The 5,507-nt window shown below is 40.8% G+C and overlaps 1 pseudogene; it reads right to left on the reverse strand.

The window, feature by feature from the left end:
* Positions 1-3,344: 3,344 nt before the first annotated feature.
* On the reverse strand, positions 3,345-3,590 carry LOC147449243 (small ribosomal subunit protein eS21 pseudogene; annotated as a pseudogene).
* Positions 3,591-5,507: the final 1,917 nt, after the last annotated feature.

Genomic DNA, 5,507 nt, shown 5'->3' on the forward strand with positions numbered 1-5,507 from the left:
AATTGTGAAAGATGATAAGCACAAACGCTATGTATGGCTGAAAATTTTGACACTAAAAAGAGCACACATTTTTGTAGCCGGATGCTACATTTCTCATTATGATTCCCCCTTTTATGCTTGCATGGATAGAGATCAACCATTTTTTCATTTAGAGGAGGACATTGCTTATTTTACAGGTGAAGGTGATGTTATTATCTTTGGGGATATGAATGCTCACACAAAAACATTGTAACATGATACTCAACAATTTGATATGACATACATTTCAAGGGAGCTGGAGGAAGTTCACTTGTATGATTGTACTTCAATGGATGAGAAGGAGCTGGATCACTATGGAAAGTTATTTTTACACTTGTGTAATAGCACAGGTATGCTCATTGCCAATGGTTTATCTTTGTGGAGTGGAACCAATGGATCTATATATAGAAAACATAGTGGGGATAGTGTGATTGACTATATGCTACTCTTTCAAGCCATCATGTAACGCATAAAGAGTTTTATTCTTGGCCAATGGACCCCAAAATCAAATCATTAGACTTTATGTATTGACCTTGCATGTGGGGAAGCAACTAAGCATGATAATCTCAGCTAAAGGGAAGAGAAGTTCTCGCGGCTAAAAATGTGAGGAAAGAAAGTTCGGATGTGACCAAAATCTGAGCACTCTAGTAGTGTGTGGTACTCAGACTCTAGAACTTGGAGTGAGCATAATGTGCACAATCAATTTGACTCTTCTCCATTGTCCCAACGCCATGCTCGCATCAAAGGAAGTGGGAGCTAAGCTAAATGGCTACGATAGTGCACATCACTGACAAGGGGATAGGTTCAAGCATGTAAGGGTGAGTACACTTTCCTCTTTCACAAAAGAACATGGGTTTTTAGTTGAGGGCAATATGGGTGGTGTAATATATGAAGCGTGACCCACCATATCCTGCCAAATTGTAATACATTGGTTTTGTAGAAAAGCTTCATTCACTTGGGAGTTAATTGAGGCATCATGTAGCAAGTGTAATGCATCCCATCTCCCAAACCACTTCTTTATGTCTTGCATCCATCCCGTGCTCAAGATCTTGCTTTTATACATTTTTTGAAATTTTTTGCTTGCTTCTCATGCAATTGTAGAAGGTAGATGTGAGTGGTTTTGATGCATCTTTAGCATGTACTCCACAACCCTTTCCATGCCCATAACCTCAATTGGAAGAAATCTCGACTCGAGAAGTAAGAGCATATATGGTGTTTGGGTCTCAACTCGGAGAAAGTTTGTAAGAAAACGCTTTTGGACATTCTCAAACTCTTTCCAAGTAGACTTTGAGATGCTTCCGCCCCATACTCCAACTCCATAAAGAAGAATTGGTGTCACCAATGTGTCATAAAGATACTTCCTGAGAACCCAACACTTGATGTTTCCTGCAGTACACATGTCCTCAAATGCATAGTACGCTCTCTTTCCCGCTTCCAAATGACACATAGCACATTCGTGCCACTTGTGATCTTGTGGTTGGTTGGAACCTCAAGGCCAAGGTACTTGAATCCCTCCACAACTTCAAGTGTCTCATTGTTGTACACAATGCATGGCTTCTCGTTATGGTTGGTTTTCACAAGCATAACCTTTGTTTTGGATTCATTCACAATCAGCTCACTATGCAAGCAGAAGTTCTCAAGGACAACCATAAGCTTTTGTGCATCCTCTATCTAAAGTGTGTGCTAGAAGCACTACAGCATCCACATATAACAAAAGCATGATTATCGCATTGCAAATAGTGACCTCGTCAATGTCTTCTTCTTGCATAAAGTCAAGTACGATTTTTTCCAAATTGATCGATGCATAGACCAAAGAGAGTAGATGACAATGGAAATCCTTGTTTAACCCCTATAATTCTTGAAATTTTTTTTGAAATTCCTCTTCCCATGACACATCACCTTCTCTTAGATTTGAGAAACCGCAAGCATAAACTCACTTGGCACTTGGAGTTCTTCCATTCTTCTCCAAAAATTGTTGTATGGAATCATATCAAAGGCTTTCTTAAAGTCCACAAAGAAACAATACAATCGCCTTCCTTTAAACCAACTTTCTCCATAAGAACACGAAGAGTGACAAAATGATCAATGATGCTATGGCGTAGACCAAAAAACTGTTTGTCCTTTTGTACACTTGCCATTCTCTTCAGCCAAATCACTCAAGTTTATTTTCATTGTGAACCCAAAGAACTTTGCCAAAAGAGACCCAATCATTATAGTCCGGTAGTTATTTACATTCTTTACATCCCCTCGTTTATGCAAAAGCTTGACCCAATTAGTATTCTAATCATAAGGCATACCATGTTAAAGTGCAAGGTTGAACATATCACACATCCACTCATATATAAAATCTCCCATCCATTTAATCATTTTTGGCTTGATACCTTGAAGATCTCCCGCTTTGCAAGTGGCCAACTTTTTGAGCCCATCGCATACATCCTCAATAGAAAAAAAAGAGGGCATACATGGGAGTGAACCATAAAATGACATTTTTCAGCATTTAGTTGCTCATATGGTTGCCTACAATGTATGTACATATCCACAAAACTTAAGTTACCAAAATTGTCAACCTGCTTACCCCTTAAGTTTCTCCAAAATCTTCCACATGCACGTGTCTTTTCTTGGACTTGAAAAAATTGTTGCTTTAATTCCCATCTTCTTCTCTTCTTTTGCTTCAATGCCTTGTATGCATGCAAATGACTTTGATAGTTTCTTTTGTCCATAGTTGCATCAAGATTTATCAAGGACTTTCGAGCATCTTGACATTCTTTATCAAACCACCTTTTGCATGATCTATTTTTGTTGATACCATGGACATGCTTTGTGGCAAAGCATTTTTTGGCACAAGAACAAATAATTTTCTTGAAATTTTCCCAATTAGTTTTCAACGGTACGTCATATTGAAGCTTTGTCATCCATAACTTTTGCTCAACCATTTCAATGTACATGGATACCCGTTTGAAACCCATACATAGTCTAATTTTCATTTTTATTATCTTACAATAAGGAAGCTCGCGCATAGAGCATGATACAGAAATTGATAAAATAATTTGCATTTTGAGCCAAGCAGCCCAATCGACACCATCAAGCATAAGCCCACACCCAAGAAAATCACATGAGCATCTGCTATATTCAGTGGAAACCTCACAACTTCAAAATCATAGGGCACTATTCCTTGCTTCATTTTTTTTAGACAAAGGTTCCACAATTAGAAAAAACATTTTCTCTGGGAATCTGAACATGAAATAAGCAGCATTTAACTTGAATTAAAAAGAGCGACCTCTGTCAGAAGTAAGTTTGAGTGCTAATCGAGAGCTTGCTTGCTACAACTACTTACCAATCTTTGCTCTCTTCTTCTTCCAAAGCCGATCAAAGGCACTGTCTGCATCACTTTGAGCTCAAAAAAAATCAGACAAGGAAAATGTCATAAATTGACCAGTGTAGAGGCCATTTTCATCCAAGTGACCAATGGTCAATTGCATTGAAGCATGGTCCTTTGCAATTATCAACAGATTGGAGGTAGAGCACTTCCTTCGAATATAGAGATCCACGTTTTCTCCCTCCTCATTTTGCATTTGGCCTCGATGGTAGGTTTTAATAGACAAGATTTGAAGGCAAAAACAAGCAGAGATCAAGCTTCTCTCTCTCTCTCTCTCTCTCTCTCTCTCTCTCTCTCTCTCTCTCTCTCTCTCTCTCTCTCTCTCTCTCTCTCTCTCTCTCTCTCTCTCTCTCTCTCTCTCTCTCTCTCTCTCTCTCACACACACACACACACACACACACACACACACACACACACACAACTCAAGTGGACAGTGGGTGCTAAACGTTCAGTTGAAATAAGGCAAACAATAATTTGTACCACTTTCTCATTCTTCTCTACGCACGCATGTACTAAGTGCCCACTCGGCAAACAATAATTTGTACCGTTTTCTCTTTCTTCTCTACGTACGCATGTACTATGCGTTATCGTCGACTTACACGGGTTAATGCCACTTCTTCTTGACGCACATTGTTGGCATTTGACGTTTGTAATCTTGAATCTTGGCTGATTAGGTGGCTAATGAGTTGATTAAGTGTCGGTCATTGAATGAGTTTTACTTGGTTGCTTAGAAAGAATATGCATGTTTGTAGTTGCTTTCTTTCGCTGCTTGAGCTTTTCCACTTTAGGCATCAACTTTTCTAGCATATGCTTCTGGTCATCTGTCATTGCATCCTTCTTCCTTATTTCCTCATGAACTCCTTATTTCCTCATTAACTGTGGTGATGATACCCTCACATGCACATGACTTCAATAGTACTGCATGCACATGCACAAGAAGATTAAGAAATTTTCTCATGTAGGAAAAGGAGTCTTTTTTATTGTTTTTCATACATTGAATAACATCATGAGCTTCTGTTTAAGAGGCACCGCATACCTAGCTAGGTACGATTGGGGTAAAAGGACCATCGGTCCCCCCCACCGGGCCGGCGGTCCTTTGCCTCCAATCGTACCTAGCAATTGGGGGTAGGGGACCACCGGGCCGGCAGTCCCTTGCCCCCTATCATACCTAGCTAGGTATGCTGTGCCTCCCGGGCCGGCGGTCCCTTGCCCCCAATCATTCTTCAGGTCACATCAAAACTCTCCTTTCTGAGCTCAATCCAACATCTCTGCTTTGAAGGCCTTCTTCTATCGCCGACATCTAGCAGTTCATGATGTTATGCATGGTATGAAAGACACTTAAAAAGACTCTGTTTTCCTACAGGAGAACATTTTTAAATCTTTTTGTGATAACCTTCTCTCTCTCTCTCTCTCTCTCTCTCTCTCTCTCTCTCTCTCTCTCTCTCTCTCTCTCTCTCTCTCTCTCTCTCTCTCTCTCTCTCTCTCTCTCTCTCTCTCTCTCTCTCTCTCTCTCTCTCTCTCTCTCTCTCGTGCTCAAGTTGGGTCCACCCAGGGTTAGAAAAAATATGGGAAAATTACCAAAATACCCCTCTTATTTATGGAAATTCCCAAATTACCCTTGTATTTATTTTGGTTGGATTGCTTAAGATTTTCTAAGTTTTATTTCTTTTTGACAATCCAGATCCGTACTACTACTACTCCTTCTAGGTCGCGTTAAATAAATCTATTAAGGCAGCATATTTGCTCGTGCCCCCCTCCCTCGCCCTTTTGTCTCGTGTCCTTTCCCATGGACTGCCTTGTGCACAGAGGTCTCCGGGGGCATTGGCCACGGGATTTGTCCACAGCAGCATCGCCTGACGAATTCACAGGGGCTCTGCTCTCTCGTCTTGTCCATCATCTCCACCTCAGTGAGGTGTTGAGTGAGAGAGAGAGAGAGAGAGAGAGAGAGAGAGAGAGAGAGAGAGAGAGAGAGAGAGAGAGAGAGAGAGAGAGAGAGAGAGAGAATGAAGGAGTACGAGCGGAAGTGCGACGCGAGAGAGAGTGCGAGAAGAAGAGCACGACGATATGGTGAACTCGCTCTACTGTAATGTGTAGAGCATAGTGAGTTCTTATT

The sequence above is a fragment of the Adiantum capillus-veneris genome, chromosome 10 (assembly GCF_014529385.1).
Source record: "Adiantum capillus-veneris isolate H3 chromosome 10, ASM1452938v2, whole genome shotgun sequence".
NCBI classification, from domain to species: domain Eukaryota; kingdom Viridiplantae; phylum Streptophyta; class Polypodiopsida; order Polypodiales; family Pteridaceae; genus Adiantum; species Adiantum capillus-veneris.